The 17,500-nt window shown below is 45.1% G+C and overlaps 1 long non-coding RNA gene across 1 annotated transcript in view; it reads left to right on the forward strand.

The window, feature by feature from the left end:
- Positions 1-17,500, forward strand: part of LOC139052235 (uncharacterized) — a 24,162-nt gene continuing 6,662 nt past the window's right edge. The window contains exons 1-2 of the long non-coding RNA XR_011509800.1: positions 1-119; positions 1,349-1,493. This is a non-coding gene — a long non-coding RNA (uncharacterized lncRNA). The remainder of the gene's footprint in view (positions 120-1,348; positions 1,494-17,500) is intronic.

Genomic DNA, 17,500 nt, shown 5'->3' on the forward strand with positions numbered 1-17,500 from the left:
TTAGTAAACTTTTTGCAGTCGGTTATTATGTGTGCCGTAGCGCGTTTTCTTCGATGTCAGCGTCGTCTGGATGTCGTCTGGCATAGAAGCATGCCGATGTAGACGTAAATCTTGAACGAGTGAGTGTCAATTTCAATCGCGAATTTTGCTTTCTGGAGCTGCCGCAGTACTGTACGAATCTCGGCGCTGAAGGGGATGACATGAGACGTCTGTAGTTTACAATAATAATGTTCCCGTCTTGTCGGAAACCATTGGTTCAATGTATAATGCTTGATTGTACTTCAGGAATATTGAGCATATAGGCAATGATTAATCGCAAGTGCTTCAATCCTGATTGTCTTCTTTGTGTAACCGTCTGATCCCGCCTGGCTGCTTCGTTCGACCCTCCATGTCACATTAAGCATCCTATACATCCGATTGATTGATCAAGCTTAATGTCTCATGACTACAAAGAGGTTTGGGGCTCGTGATTAATGATGGCCACCTGGGGTTCTTTAACCTTGAGGAAAATCTAAGTGCACGGTTGTTTTTGCATCCTCCCACTATCATAACCTAGTGGTTGAAATTGTTTGCAAGTTTGATTAAATGCATTGCTAATAGGCCCACGTTATTCAAAAGCAAACGCTTAATACTTCCCCTGTCTGAAGGCTTGAAGCCAAAGAACGTATATATGTACGTGTGTATCTGGGACCTCCTGTTTACTGTATTGTTCTTAATAGACAAAATGTTATGCTAGCAGGCAGGGCGCGTGCTTTTGCCACGCCATCAGAACGTAATATATATAAATGTATATGAAGAGATCAATTGCGTGGCTAAATAGGTGTATCCAAACGGCGTACAACAGAGCATAGAAACCAGTAAATGGTAAGAAAAATTAGTGGTTGGAGTTATAGTCAAAACAGAAAGTTGCACCCTCCGTGCCGAAAATGCTCGTGAAAGATTTGATGGGCGACATGTTTTGCTGTCTAGTTTCCCTGTACGGAAGGCTTTAAACCCCAACTGCCACTCTTGTAGTGGCATATATTGCTCTCAGTTGTGCATGCACATTTCTGTGTGTTACGTATACGACTGTTCATATCCACAACTGTTGTAACAACATAATGCGTAGGCACTACACTTCTGTCAGAGGGATTGAGAGAGAGAGATTAAACTTAATAAGAGTGGGTAGCTCTTCCGTTGTGGAGTGGGTGGTCCCCTCAGTCCAGTGGCCTTAGCTGCCCTTCTCGTTCGCTTGACCAGGTTGAGCAGAATTTTGGTAATGTCATCACTCATATAGGACATAAAGTGGGATACACAGTGGTATTTGCGACACATGAAGAGCAGAAGTTGACAATGCTTCTTTTTACAGGGCAATTATCAGGAACACGAGGTGTGAAAGTAGGACAATGTGCATTTAATTCATCTTGGAAAAAAAATAAAGTAGAAGTAGGAATACTTCCATGGTCAACTAACAACTGTGGTGGAAGAAGGATCCTAAGAAAGTAAAAGCAGCAGTAAGTATGTCTCTCACTCAGGGTTGACCAGGAGGAGAATGGGGAAGATTGAAAAGATTAGTGGGGCAGGAGAAAAGTACTGTTTAGTGGACATGTCTTCTGCACTTGTGGTGGAGCTGTGGCATATGTTTACACATGCACACACAGACCGTAGTGTTCAAAGCAGAGTCCACTCAGTGGTTTGTCCATGCACCATCCTAAGGCTTTCTTGAAGCGGGAGGTTGAGAACGGCAAAGGGTTTGCCAAGGTGTCAGCTCACCAACAGCAGGTTCTCTCTGCATAGTGTGTATGGCACCGAAATATTGTGTGTGCCCATGTGTCATCTCAACACCCATTGCAACAGAGCTGGACAGGGGTCGAGTGGGTAATGGGAAAATTATTTGGTAACGATTCTCTCTTTCTTTTGTTATGTGTTAGCATTTATTTGCATGCTCTCACCCACTTTACTGAATCTGGCTAGTTTTGTGGCCTTGAAGCAGTACTGACATCAAATAAGAAACAAGAAATTCTCACCATTAGTTCAGCTCGCACCATGAACCCATGGCTTTGATGTAGGCATTCTACCACTACTCCACGGCCACATTAGATTGCCCGCAAAAAAAGAAAAGTTTTGTTTGTAAACCATACTCTCTTAATTGACATAATGGCTTTAACGGGTCATATTAAAGGTCACTACACAAATATTAACTCCCTTCTTTCATAATCCAAATTAAACCTCAGACTCTATATCCACCATCAAGATGTAGTTAATCACATATTTCTGATAGGTAATCAAAAATTTGAAATTGGAAAGGTAGGTAACATACTGAAGCATACACCTCCTGATACTCGCCGCCATGGGCAGTGAACCTTCTGCAATTAAAGCCCCAGAATTGCTTACGAGCATCGTAGATCTGCTCAAAATGAACGTGAAGAAAAGTCAAGGTGTGGTGGGAGGTTATTTGTTATTTCCTCCTAGTAATATTGCATTCTGCAATCCTTATTAAGGATCTTGGAATTTGTGATAATTCAGGGGGAAGTGTGCCTGCACTTAAAGCTCCACTTTAACATTTATACCATATGCATTTCATTCTCTTGCTTCTATACAACCTCTTTTTGACATCCAGTATTCTATTTGCTTGTGCCTATACAGATAGAAATCACATATATGCAAAGTTCAGGACTCTATTGGTATGCATTTCATTCTCTTGCTTCTATACAACCTCTTTTTGACATCCAGTATTCTATTTGCTTGTGCCTATACAGATAGAAATCACATATTTGCAAAGTTCAGGACTCTATAGGTAGTCCAGTATTCTATTTGCTTGTGCCTATACAGATAGAAATCACATATTTCCAAAGTTCAGGACTCTATTGGTAGTTCCAATTCACATACTGCTCAATATGCCTGTGGCACAGCTGTGCTTGCAAGGGAAAATCTGTCTCGCAGTCTCGCCAGGTCTGAATTAAGACATGGCACGTCTTCATGAAATTCAGATCGCTTGGCAACCATTGTTAATAGACTACCAGTAGAACATTCTTTGAAAAGTGTGCCTGTGCTTATTTGGCGGAAAATTGTTATTAGTGGGGAAACTGAAGGCCCGACTTACCTTTCATGAATTTTGCACGTGAACTGCAGTACCAATGAAGTCAAGGCGACATTGCATTTTCATGTATTTGGGCTGTTTTCATGCTGGAACTGTCGCCAGGTGTCGCCAAGGCAGAGTCTGTCTGCTTTCAAGCGCAACTTCATCATCTTCTTCTTTAATAACGATCACGCACACCAAAGGAGGTGACATCAAAATCAGAAAGCCAGCTGCTGACCTGCTGTTGTCTTTGTATAAACAAGGTACACTGGGTGCAGCTCAGAGAGTTCTAGGAAAGGGGATGCATTACAAAACACTCAAGTACTTTTGTGCCCCATGTCAGTGACAGTGGCGTAGCCAGGGCGTGGTACACCAGGCACATGCCCCCACTCCCACCCCCTAAACATTCTATTAGTATGAGACCAGCCCTGCGCCTTCCCTCCCCCAAAACAAAACCAAAAAACATTTTGGCTTCATCACTGGTCACTTGTGCCCCATCGACCAGTGGCAACTTGCATGTTGGCCATGCGGTTAGATGTTGTAGCATCCATCTAGAAGAATCCTTGCTTTCTGTAACAATGTACATTTCCACCTATGGACAGTGTCATCAGTGTTGTAAGCATGTAAGGGAATGCGAAAAATAAGAAATTACAGAGGCTTTTCGTGCTCATGTTGTTTTGCCTGAAGAAATAAAGGAATGTCATGTCTAAAATATGGGTCCGTGACAAAGCAAGCAACTTGGGGTCAGTGGTTGTCACGACAGTTATTACTCATGCTAATCAAGCCCTAAGCAAATGCCACTGTCTTGCTTTTTTTTGTGTGTGTTTCATGTTTGAGTCCTGTATAAAACCAGCAGCTCAGCCACAAGTGCCCGAGATAGGAGCACTGTGTCCTGTCCTTTGTCTTTCCGTTTTCCATTCCACAACGAATCCCACCATTTGCATAACTAGGAGAGGGAGGGTCAAGCCCCCCTTTCCCACAGAACAGAAAGTTTCATGAATTGGGCACTAATTTTCCTTATCAGCGATCAGAAAGAGCGACATGGATGAAAGGGAAAGGTTGTATGCCAATGCTGCAAGTAGAGGGCTAGTGGCGGTACAAAAGGGGGGTTGTAATGGGAGCGATCCCCTTTCGCAGGAACACATACGAAACCTCTTTGCCGTCACGCCATTAACAAATAGGATAAAGGTGCCGCTTACTACATGTTTGCGTCGGCTCATGAAGGGTAGTGGAAAAAGCTACCACATTTGTGGTTGTTGGAAGAAAGAAAGAATTTTGCTGGCTGCACTGGCAATGGGTGACACCTGAACCCTGGCCAGAAAAAAGGGGGGGGGGGGGTCTTATGAAGAGGGAACAGAATTGTTTAACGGGTTTGCGTCATCATGTGTGCATCAGCTCACAAACGATAGTGGAAAAAGCGACTACATTTGTAAAGAAAGAAGGAAATAATTTTGCTGGCTACACTGGCAATGGCTGACACCTAAACCCTGACCAGAAGAGGGGGAACAGAATTGGAGAATGGAGAAGAGAATGAAGTGGGAACAGAATTGGAGAAAGCACAGAGTGAGAAGCAAAAAAAGTAAAGAGGGCCTGTTTCCAACAATTACAGTATTTACAATAGTGACAACAGAAGCCGCCGTTGAGGTGTTTTCAAAGCGAACACACAAGTTCACCCTCATTGCCACTCTCCCCAGGCGCATGTGTTTAGGACAGGCACATAGCGATTACAGGAGCAGAGAGAGTCAGTCAAGAACTTATTGAAGTCCTGAGGAGTTTCAATCCGTTGGAGATCCCATGCGGGGAACTCCTCCGGCAGAAACCGTAGGCGACACCCAAGTCGGGACGGGAACGTGGTGACGCTCCGCCAGTTCTCGGGCCCTCTGGACGGCCTTGAGTTGGAGTTTGAGGTCCGGGCTTTTGAGGGCTTCTTCCCATTCGGGCTCACTGGAGAGAGGGCCCTTTGGTAACGCGGTACATTGCCAGAGCATGTGCGAGAGTGAGCAATAAAGTTCTGGGCAGTCTGGGCAATTTGCCGGGATTTCTGAGTTATAGTGACTTAGTAGGCCTCGTGACGGATACGAGTCCGTTTGTAGCATTCGAAACGCGGCCGCTTGCGCGCGTTCGAGTTTGGCGTGTGGGAGCGGGAATTCGGTTCTGCCTTTCCGATAGTGGGAGGTGATCTCTTGGTAAGTGAGCAGCAGGTCATTAAACTGAATGTCCAGCCCCACGTAGGCCGTGGGACCGTCGCGGCGGGCAAGTTCTCGCGCACGGTCGTGGGCCGTTTCATTGAGGTTAGCTTTTTGCGGGTCAATGTCTTTCCCCATGTGAGCGGGGAACCAGGAGAGGCACCGTTTGCTCTCTTTTGAGCTCGCTAGTAGTATACGCGCTGCTTCTTTAGATACGTTGCCGCATTCGTAGGCCTGAATTGCGGCACGCGAGTCCGTGAAGACATAAGTAAATGTGGGGTCTGCCATGGCGATGGCTATGGCTATTTGTTCCGCTTTAGCGCTGGTGCTCATTTTAACCGATGCGGATGATCGTAGCGTTCCGTTGCCGTCCACGACCGCTATTGCGAAAGTGGATGTGCTGCCGTACTGGGCCGCGTCCACAAATGCGGTGGCTTCACGATCCGCGTCGATGCGGTCGAGAATCGCGCGGGCGCAGGCCCGGCGCCTACCCACGTTGTGTTGTGGGTGGACGTTTCTGGGAAACGGTGAGACTTTATATTTGTCTCTAATTTCGCTCGGTAGGATAACAGCGTGCTCGAGATAGGGAGACGGGGAGACATTGGCGTCATTTAGGATTAGCCTACCGGCTTTGGACGAGGATAGGCGGAGTATTTGCGCCATAGTCTGAGCCTCGATCACTTCGTCGATGTTGTTGTGCATACCTAGCTGGTCAACCTTTGCTGTACTTGCTCTTTGTGGAATTCCCAAGACCTGTTTGATGCTCTTGCGCATGAGTGTGTTTAGCTTCGTCTTTTCTAGTTTCGTCCAGTTGTGGGCAGAGGCGACGTAATTAATGTGACTCATAAGGAACGCGTGGTATACGCGCAGAAGGTTACCTTCGCGGAGACCCTTCCTGCGCCCCGAGACTCTGTGGATGAGTCTGATCATCATGTTTTCGGTTTTGGCGGTTAAGTGTTTGATCGTGTGTCCATGGCATCCGGTGGATTCGATTAGGAGCCCAAGAATGCGTATGTGCTTGACTCGCGGAATCTGTTGTCCGTCTCTTGTGTGTAGTGCGAGCAGAAGTTCGTCTAGAGGTGTTAGGTAGCGGACTCCTTGGCAAGGCTTGCGAAATAGTAATAGTTCCGATTTCTTTGAGGATAGTTTCATTCCTGTGTTTAGAAGGTACTCTTCCGTGGCATCAAGGGCAGACTGTAATGCCTGCTCCATGTCTCCCAGGGAGCCTCCCGGGCTCCAGATGGTAATGTCATCTGCGTATAGTGCGCAGTTTACGTTTGGGATGTGTCGTAGTTTGTCTGCAAGTCCCTTCATCACTATATTAAATAGTAATGGAGAGATGACTGAGCCTTGTGGTGTTCCGACGGAGCCCAGCGTGTAGGGGTCCGACTTAAGGTGCGAGACTCGCAGTCGGGCTTCTCTGTCTTTTAGGAAGGAGCGTACATACTCCTGAAATCTCTGGCCGAGGCCGAGGCCTGCCACAGACTCCAGTACGAAGCAGTGCGAGACGGTATCGAATGCTTTCGTGAGATCGAGGGCGAGGATGCCTCGAACGTCTCTTGTTTTAACGTCGAAGATCTGTCTCTTTAGGAGTAACATCACGTCTTGGGTGGATAGGTGGTGTCGATACCCTACCATGTTGTGTGGGAGGAGTTCGTGTTCTTCAATGTAGCGCGACACTCGGTTTTGAATTACGTGCTCGGCTACTTTACCCACGCATGACGTAAGAGAGATGGGTCGTAAGTTGTCGAGGTTAAGTGGTTTGCCGGGTTTAGGTATGGGGACCACCGTGGCAGTGCGCCATTGCGTTGGTACCTCTCCTGTTTCCCACACGTGGTTGATGTCTTTCGTCAGTAATGTAACGGCTTGGTCGCAACCGTCGCAACCGTCGGGTCCTGAAGCAGACCTGCTGTTTAGATTGTGTAGCGCCTCTCGGACTTCTGCTTCCGTGAAGGCAGCGTCTAGTTCGGGAGTGGTTTCGCACTTTATGATCGGGTAATCATTGGGGTGAGCGACGCCTAGCGGAAGATACCGTTTGGCAATTTCTTCCAAGAAGGACTCTTCCGTTCCCCCTTTCCTTTTATGTGAGTGTAGAAGTCGGTCTAGCGCGTGACTTTGATTATCCTTCGTTTGGCTGTCGTCTAACATGCGTTTCAGGAGGTTCCACTTACCTCCTGTCCGCATGTGGGCGTCTACTGCCGAACAGAGTTCGTGCCATTGGAGTCTTGTGAGCTCCGTACAGTATTCGTCTATGTCTCGGTTGAGGATCGCGATGCGTTTGCGCAGGCGTCTGTTGAGACGCTGCTTTCTCCATCGCGCAAGTATCGAAGCCTTGGCCTCCAGTAAGTGTGCGAGGTGAGGGTCAACCCTTGGGACTTCCAGTTCCGTCTGTATGGTTTTCGTGGCTCTGGTTACGTCGCCCTTTATCGCAGAGAGGAGTTCCGCGAAGGAGTCATACGTATTCGTATCTTCCTTCCGTAACTTACGGAAGGTATCCCAGTCTGTGAGGGTGAAAGATCGGGGTGGGGCCGTCGTGTTCAGTATTTCTGTGCGTATGACGAAGTGATCGCTGCCCAGGTTCTCTTGCGTGTTCGTCCATGTGTAGTTTGCAACATTTCGGAGTAATGTGAGGTCTGGCGTAGTATCGCACTGCGTCGATGTACCCAATCTGGTGGGGAACCTGTAGTCCGTCACCAGGGTGAGGGACAGGTCGTCTATTGCGCGCGAGAGCTTGTTGCCGCTAGGCTTGATTATGGGGTAACCCCACGACGTGTGGGGGGCGTTGAAGTCACCTGCTATAATGAGCGGTGAGTTTCGTGCCAATGACGTGGCTTTAGTGAGGATCGCGTGGAAGGATTGGTTGTAGTGCGCAGGGGAACTATAGACGTTTAGTACAAAAACACTTTGTTTTAAGAATCGGTTAGGGAAGAGCTCGATTAGGATCGCCTCGATGCGACTGTTTTTTGGTGGGACATCGTGAACGATGTGCGCGAGCTTTCTACTAACGAGCGTGGCGATGCCTCTCCTGGCGTCCCCTTCTCTTTTTGAGACGGTGCAGTACCCTGAGAGCGTGAGGGTTTCGCATAGGGTTTCCTGTAATAGTATTATGTGCGGCCTTTGTGGTTGAATTTTGAGGTACTGTTGCAGCGAGGATTTGCGTTTCGCGTAGCTAGCGCAATTCCACTGCCAAATTTCTGAAGTATCCCGTGTTTTGTTAGCCATGATGGTTTTGTGAGGAATTTATTGGCGCCGAAGGGTGCGTAGTCGTGTCCATTTGTTGTGGCTGGCTAGCTTTGTTTTTAATTTTTATGGCGACTTTGTTTTCGACAACCTCTACACGATTTGCTAGGATATGAATACTTTGTAGGTTCTCTCGCGTGAGGCGCAGAATTTCGTCTAGGGTGTCTTGCGGTACATTACACTCTTCTTCCGTCTCTGGGAGCGGAGGTGGTTTGCGTTTCGCTGTGCTTACTTTTACATTTGTCTCCTGGGGTGGTGCTTGTTTGGGAGATTTAAGGTTTTGAATCTCCTGTTTCGTGTCATTAAGCTGCGCTGTAAGCACTTGTATGCAGGGGCGTAGCCAGGGGGGGGGGGCTTATGGGGCTTCAGCCCCCCCCCCCCGAAATTTTTTCGTGCTGTCCATGCACCGCCGACCAAAGCAACCCCCGGCGCCGGAAATCACTCTGGATTTTGTCTAGAATGTCTTTTTGACGCTCGAAAAGACATTTAACCATAAAGATTGCGAACTCGGTCTGGATTTCGTGGCGACCCCCATACACCGGCAGTCACATAACGCCAAGCAGTCCCATCCGAGCACAAAGTTTCAAGGGCGCTTTGATTGTGAGCGGGCTCGCCGCGGCATCTCACTGAGGCCACGGAATCTATGGAGCGCATGGATATCAATTGCGAAACTTTATGGGTATAAATATAATAAGCTCTTGATGTGAAACGTGCATTGACATTTCCAAAGTTGTGCTTTAAATTTTCAATTGCGGAACTTTGTGGCTTTAATGTTGTCTTAAACATTTGACGCCAAAGGTCCACTGACTTTTCTAAAGTCTTACATCGGAACATACAACGAGACAAGCCAAATCAACGCACTAGCAGACGAGTCGACAAAGCACGCAGCGAGGTCCAATGAGACGATGCGTTGGGGTGGTTCATTTGTGCCGTCATGTCACATAAAGAAATATCAACATTTTTTTTTTAACCTACGCCAGAACATCCATGTGAAGACACTAAAGCCAGCCAAAGTAACTACGTTCTTACTTATTTTTTCTACTTTGACTTTTATTTGCCGAGGACACATTGAGCCCCTTCAATTTTTTTTTTTTTGTTCTCGCTACCCTACCCGCGGGCTGCCAGAGCGAGCCAGAGCGCATATGTTTTTCTCGTATGGCCCCGACCACCGCGCGGTGCACTTCGGTGGGCGTTCGGTTTGCTCTGGCCGAGTGGATTTTCACCTGACAGAGTTTTGGAAGCTTTCTGGCTAGCAGACGAGAAAAAAAAAAACAATGGTCGCTCGCTGCCATCACTGTGGGGACTCGAAGGATTGCACCGCGTTCCTTGAGCGGAACCTTTCCGGAAAGTCTTGTTTCGCCGGTGTAGGATACTGAGCAGTATGCGTATGGTTCTCAGTGGGCCAATCGTCTCATGTTTACTTCGGTATTAATTCCGTAGCCCCACTAGGTGCCCGATGTAGGCATTCGATTCTGGCCAACATAGTTTCCTATGCGTTCTTTTTTTCATTTCGGTGCCTCCACCCCACAGAAAAAAAAATACATTGTTGCGGCGCAGCGAATTGTCGCATGGTGAAAGTTCGAGTTTGATACTTCTTTTACGGAAACTAATGGGCGACGGGACGCTTCAGTTTCCGGATACGTTTGTTATATTATTTCGAAAGCAATTATATGGACACTCCAGGCGCATTCCTGCCGTCGCCGTCGCCCTCATGTTTAGTATAAAGTCCAAGGGTGATAACATCGTGACAACGTGCTGCATGCAGTATGTGCGAGTGAAAGCGTAGGAGGAGACGTGGAATGGGTGAGCCGACGATGGTGGCTCAGTCTTGTGTGCGCAAAGGAGAAAAGCGGGGAGCAAGCGCGCCACCTTCCGTGATTGTGCAACATGTTTATTTGCCTTGTTTGACGAATTACATACAGTTACTTTTTCTTACATACATAGACTCATTAGATACTTATAGGTATACTTATATATCTTGTTGCGAGGTTTTGTGTATACAGGCAGTGAACTTTGTTTCCAGTGACACTTTTTTGTCCTTTATCAAGCCGTATTTTCGCATTTGTATATCCCATTGTATCTGTATTTTTAATGTACGAGGGTGAGTCAAATGAAAGTGCGCCTACCCTAACCACACAATAATGGTTCGGTTCATTATCTGCGAGGCATGGGCGTAGGAGAACGGCATCTCTCATTTACAAAAGTGACACGCAGGTGTGAAGATAACTGTTCTTTAATGCTCTCATACACTGGGTTGAATATGGTTGGGTCACATAATGGACACTTCAAAAGTTGAACAGCTCGGTGTCGCGAAGTTTTTGACAGCTAAAGGTGTTTCCAAAACAGAAATTAATCGCCGTATGGCTGCCGTTTACGTTGAACACGGCATTTCATTGACCACTGTGAAGCGTTGGAGCAAACGGTTTAAAGGACCTTGTAAAGACATTTTAAGACCGGGCCAAAACCATCGTGCAGTCACCCCCCACACAATTTTAAAGGTTCATGAGCTGATGAAACAAGAACGGGGGATAAGCATCGATGAACTGGCAGACCGTCTGAACATCAGTCACGGTTCGGTTCACGCCATAATTCATGAGCTTCTCGGTTATCGGCTCTTTGGTGTGCAATGGATCCCTATGATTTTGATCCATCGCGAGAAGACGGAGAAGTTTCGCGCTGCCTTGACTCATCTGATTGGGTATCACAATGAGGATGACGACTTCTTGTTTGCATTTGTGATCGGGGACGAACCTTGGTGCCACTACTACGAGCCTGAAACACGGCGGCAAAGCTTACAGTGGAAACATTCGTATTTACCACGCCCAAAGAACGCAAAGGCCATCATTTCCGCTGGAAAGGTGTTGTTGACTTTTTTTTTCGGTCGTCAGGGTCCATTACTGATATAATTTGCTAAATCTTGAGAGGCTATCAATTGTTTCCGATATTGTGAAACGCCAGAACGGCAGTGTGTTGCAATCAAGGACGAACAACGTGGAAAATTGACGAATGGGGTCATCTTGTTCCACGACAATGCCTGTCCCCACGTCACTTATGTGGTTAATACAAAACTGGCAAAGTTCAAGCGGGAAACGCTGCAGCATCCGCCATACAGCTCCGACCTGTCACCTTGCGACTTCTACATTTTGGGGCAACCGAAAAAAGAGCTCAAGGGAACCAGATACAGACTTTTTGAAGCAGCAACCCAAGGAGTTTTATAAGACGGGAATCACGCGACTCGTTAGTCAATGGGACAAATGTCTAAATTCTCATGAAGACTACTTTTAAATAAAGTACCCCGTTGTTGGCTCACATTCATTTGACTTGCCCTTGTATATCTTGCAGAATTCCTGCTTTTTATACGTGCCCTCTGTTGCGACTATGATTTCGGTGCAATTACTCACGATACACGACCGGTGACAGGTGGTCCTGCGTAATACATTAATACAAATTACAGCGTCATTGAGATTTTTCACTGGCCATTGCATATATACAAGAATGTAAGCACGGTTCTTAAATGACAAAGTTTCGTTGACATATTTGTCCTCAACTTGTTCAGTTCATTGCCTTTTAATTTTTCATATCAGTGGCATGCACTGCTTTCCTGGTTTTGAACTGATATAGTTCTAAAGTTCGTGTGATATTTTCTTTACTTAAATAGACAAAAATATGGAAGCATTGATATCAGTTATTTTGGGCAAAATTTTTGGCACATACGAGTATATTCTTTTGTGAAAAAATACATATTTTATTGTTTTGACTGTGCGTAGCGTTCAAGAATTCGTTTGCAGCATCTTTGGCAATGACAATGCAGTTATTATTCATGGATTTGACCCCTTGACAAATTGTTTAAGAGGAAGCTTTAGCTCGGGCCCGAACCGATGCGGCCTATTCAAATACTTGTAAAACGGAGAAACGCTTTTCTTAGATAATCCTCCTAATCGCTTTTGTTGAAATTCGTTGCATTTGAGAGAGAAAGTTAAATCCTTTCAATTTCAAATTCAAATCCTTTCAAATTTTTCAAAATATTGAAAAATTTTCAATATTTTCAAAAAATTCGAAAGTTTGAAAAAATAGAAGCACGACGTTTACAAACTAATAGCTATGCATGAAGAACAGACATTGTGGTTCTGTAAATGGCATCTATTATAACAGTCAAAGCAGACAAGTTTGCTGTGTCAATTTGTATCTTACGTGAATTGGTTACGTTGTGTACAAGGGTTCTGCACAAGCCGTATTTCCACAGTACCACATTTTTTTGAGATTCATGTGTGACATATTCATTTTGTCCGCTGTAGATGTACTATTAGATGCAATTCACAGAATTGTGATATTTTTCATTGTTGAGTCACGGAGTTTTAAGCTTGATAGTTTCGTTGTCTGAAAATTTTCGATTTGGCCAATTTTTAATAAATAATTGACCACCTAAATGAAAAATTCGAAACCAGTAGTCACTAGAATTAAACTTTTTCTTTTAAATGCAACAAACCTCCTTAAATTTGGTGAAGTGGTTGCAGGGAAAAACGAATTCCCCTTCTACATGTAGTTAAATAGGAGCACCCGAGCTAAAGCTTCCTCGAACACAATTTCTGGCTACGCCACTGGCCCCATATATATATATATATATATATATATATATATATATATATATATATATATATATATATATATATGGGGCCAGTGGCGTAGCCCCCCCCCGAACAAAATTTCTGGCTACGCCACTGCTTGTATGGTCGCTCGGAGACCCACTAGAGCAGAGAGATAAAAACTTTATTAAAGGGAAAACCAACAAGCACACAAAGAACCAACCGCACATTTTTCTTTCTTGAAAGAATGACGACTTTATCATTCTTTGGAGAATGACAAGCTCTTGTTTTGTGCTTGTCACCAGTCGCCCACACAAAGTACACCACTGATAAGGTCCTCCATCGATATAATATGTGCAGTCTGACCTTACTGCTTGCAACCATACTTGAGGCATAGATAAAGAAATGACGAAAAAAAATATTTTTTCAGCTGTAGCACCCCCTCTCCCCTCAATCCAATGTTTAGAACCCTACTCCCTCTGCCACTTGGGCACAGAGTGCACTACTTTCAGAGAGGAAAGGTGTTGCATGGTGCCTGTAGCAGGCAGAACATTGCAGCCCCACCTAATGTGTGCCTCTACCTCATTGTAAATTGTGTTAGCCATAACTATTGAGGGGCGATCAACGCTAAAATTTACACAGAAACAGGAAAAGGGGACAAGCGCATGCTTAAGAAACTTGGGGCCATTGTTGCTTCCCACCAAGCCTTCGTGTCGTTAAACAGCTTCTCATTTCTAGTACTTGTCCAAATCGACGATCAGACTGCATGGAAGAAAAGCATAATAGGCCGCACCCCCCACCCCCCCCCTAATTTTTTTATTTTCCTTGTCTCCGCCTTTCATTATGTGAATAAACTTGAGGAGAGCTTGCTGTTAGGCAAGTTTGTATGTGTTCAGAATGAAAACAGCGGGACAAGGAAGGAGGACAGACATAATGTTGATCTGCACACTGCAAAATATATTAAGGATGGGGTATATGGGCCAGGGAAGCTAAGAAACAGCCATGACAAACGTGGGAGGGGAGGTAGGCAAATGACAACCGACGTCCTCACAGCGGTGTCACTTAGAAAGGTAAACAGAAATATAGGAATGTTAGGGGCTGCCAGCACTGTTTAGTAACTCGATGAATGTTTAAGAGTGTGACAGTGACTGACAGAAAAGTGCTTTAAGGAGGGGAGTGGGGTGATGGAGGGGGGGGTTGAGGAACAATGCGCATAAAAGGTGCCAACAAATGTGAAAAATTAGAGACATAGGAAGAGTGTCTCGTCACTTCCCGATCCCTCAACACCAGATGGCCGTGGCCAGTCGCCTAGCTGAGGTTCACCTACCCCATCATAACGCATGCTGCTTGCTGCTGAGAGCCCATCCAAACAAAATATCTATCTCTGCAGTCTTCAGAACAGCTGGGTATCAGGAGACAGAACACTTCCAAATCTCTAGAACCTGCAATCCCTTATTTTACTGCCAACTACGGATGCTGAAATTTTGACAACGGCTTCTAACACAAAAAGCAGCCGTGCTTTGAGCTGTCTACTATTTCAATTCCCGAGTGTGGTCAAATAATATGCAAATAACAATGTGTCTTGTGTGATAAGGACCACAAAGCCATGATCTCGAGTTCCCTCCAAACATCTCTTCAAGCATTTCACTGAAAGTAAATGAAACTTGCATCATATGGTATTGAAGTTCTGGCGCAAAGCTTTATTCCTGTATTTTAAATGTAGAAGAATATGGCATGGGGACAATTAGGGAAGAGTGATTGAGTAATAGGTGACTTGCAAAATAGTGCACGCCCTTTTCTGTACGTAGCTGTGGCTTAACCACTCGCTAGAAGATCTGGTTGGAAAACAATGCTTATCTTCATTGTTAGCTGGGCTGCAATGGGTCTCTTCTTGCTCTTTGCCTTTCTTTCCAGCACATTTTTTCCCCCTTTTCTGCATCAAGAAATAATTGAAGGAAATGCCAATCCTTTTTGTTTCATTCACGAAAAACGGATAGACGGAGGATTTTTATAAACCATTTGCAAAAATCCAAGTTTGCTGTCTTGCCTAACCGTGTTTGGCGTTTGCTTACCAAGAACTCTCCTCCACAGGCTTTATTCCACCCTCTAAGTGCGGTCCTTCAGGGGAAGGAGCCCGAGTTTAAAGGGTTTCCCTGAATTTCTGCTGAAATTTCTTGTCCTCATGGTTATGGACCCCACACCTAGCTGCTGAGAGGGAATGTCGTCGCCATTCAAGAGCCTTTGCTACCACTGACACCTATACTTTGTCTCACAAGTCATTTGAAGCACCACCGAAGGTAGTAGGTGTACAGAGACAACATCTTTTCGTGGCAGAATATAGTTCCCTGCATAGCTGTTCATTAATTGCGGAAGTTTTGCTTTTGCTTGGCACATGATATGTTACAGTACACTGAAAATTCAGCAGCTGCTGAGCACACAATGCGCTGAGAATGAACACACCTCAAGGAGCATTCAGCCTTCCTTCTGGCTAAAGAGTCCTGCACCTTCAATGGTGCTGCAAACACCTTGTGAGATGGAGTATAGAAGATCGAGTTGTGGGTTTTTTTTAAGTGGTAAAGGCGGAGCTGTTCGATGCTAACAATACATCGTTCTGCTAGTCTGTGGACGGAAATATTGTAGTTGGAAAATGCATCTCTCGCACATACGCAGAATGTATCTGCAAATGGTAAGCCACGATTGGTTACATTGTTTATTATAAATTTGTAAATGCTGCTGCTTCTATAAATGTTTGGAAAAACAAACCGCGCTTAAAGTGGGACTAAACAAGACAGAAGAGAGTGCACCGTCTTGTTTTTGTTTGGTCTGATTTTTACCATTGTTTGTTTTTCCCACTCGTGCACCAACTAGCTCATCAACATACATTATATAAATGCATCAAGTTATAAACAAAATTTTAGTCTTTTTCTTTTTTAATAGCATCATTTTTAAAAATAGCATAAGGAGGATAGCATAATTTGATGCAAAGTGGCTGCATGCTGGAGCAGTGAAAAACTTCTGTCAGACGTTAAGCAATGCCGTTTCTGCAACATAAAGACATGCATTCTTGTTGATAATGCATGCTTTTCCGTAGAGTGCTGGAAGTTTTTATCTTCGCGTGGTGTACTGGTAAAAGCAGTTCAAACGTTCATTGTTGCTTTCTAGTAAACAGAACTGATTCATGGGATTTAAGGTCCCAAAGTAACTTTAGCGGCCAGGTTCTACCTTTGTCTACCAAGGGCCAACCACAATATATATGTATGTATGTATAGATAGAGAAGAGGCAAGGTTGGGAGGTTAACTAGACGCATGTCGGGCTTCCTACCCTGCACTGAGGAAAGGGTATAGGGACGGAGAGAGAGAGAGAGTATATGTGACCGAAGAAGAGTGGTAGTGGCCGGCTCTTGGTGAACAAAGTTAGTACATGGCTGCTGAAGTTACTTTTGAGACCTAAAACTCCATGAATCTGTTCTCATTTTACTAGAAAACAACAATGAACGTTTTAGCTGTTTTTCAGTTACTTCAAAAGGACATACAAGTGCACACATGGCTGTTTTCAAGTGAACCGTTTTCCCTTGAGCAAGTCAGTTTCATCTAGGCATTTAACTTTAAGCACACAACCTTAAGCACTTAAAGTTTTAGGTCGTATCTTGCCAGCACTGCCATTCTTGCCAGTGATATAGCAAGACAAAAGTAAAGGAGACATTGGTGTATGTATGCGGAATGTTTTTTGTACAGCCTGTTTCATGCTTGTCGTGTTGTTAAAGACAGTCCACTTCCTAATTTATTTTTTGCAACAAGTAAGTTTGAATCCAGCTTGTGCACAACAAAGCACTTGTTAATCATAATTTTATAGTTCTTGCTCAAATAAAATGAGCAGACAGGTTTCTAGTGTTTAATGCGTTAGTATTCTTAGGGTCCTACATCGACTTTACTGGGGCCCTCTATCTATGTATGCATCTATGTATGTTTGTATCTAAGCGTTTTCACACCTACCTGGGTCAATGGGTAGTTCATGGTTGAATGCACAGCACATCGGGCTCCTGTAGTGAGGTAACAAGGTTCAAAAATAACCATTGGACCAACTTGGGTCACTGAGTATGTGCCAGTAGGTTTGTGCCACTCTTCAATGAACGTCTTTGTTGCCAACTTGGGTAATTAGGTATTTACTACTGGGAATGTGCCACTCTGCAATGACGAAAAATATGCCGTAAATTTATGCGATTCTGAGCGGAATCGAACCCATGTCACAAGGGTTCCTCAAGGACAGCAACCTGACACATCAGCAGGCTGCGCAGCAAATGCACTGGGTGTGTGCCGCTTTTCAGTGAACCTCTTGCCAACTTGGGACACTGAGTGTGCGGCAAGCGAGGGAGCAATTCTCGGCGTCGCTTCTCATCTCGGAGGCCACGCACAGACTTCTCGGCGGCGGTGGT

Source organism: Dermacentor albipictus, unplaced genomic scaffold, assembly GCF_038994185.2.
Source record: "Dermacentor albipictus isolate Rhodes 1998 colony unplaced genomic scaffold, USDA_Dalb.pri_finalv2 scaffold_20, whole genome shotgun sequence".
Classification (NCBI taxonomy): Eukaryota; Metazoa; Arthropoda; class Arachnida; order Ixodida; family Ixodidae; genus Dermacentor; species Dermacentor albipictus.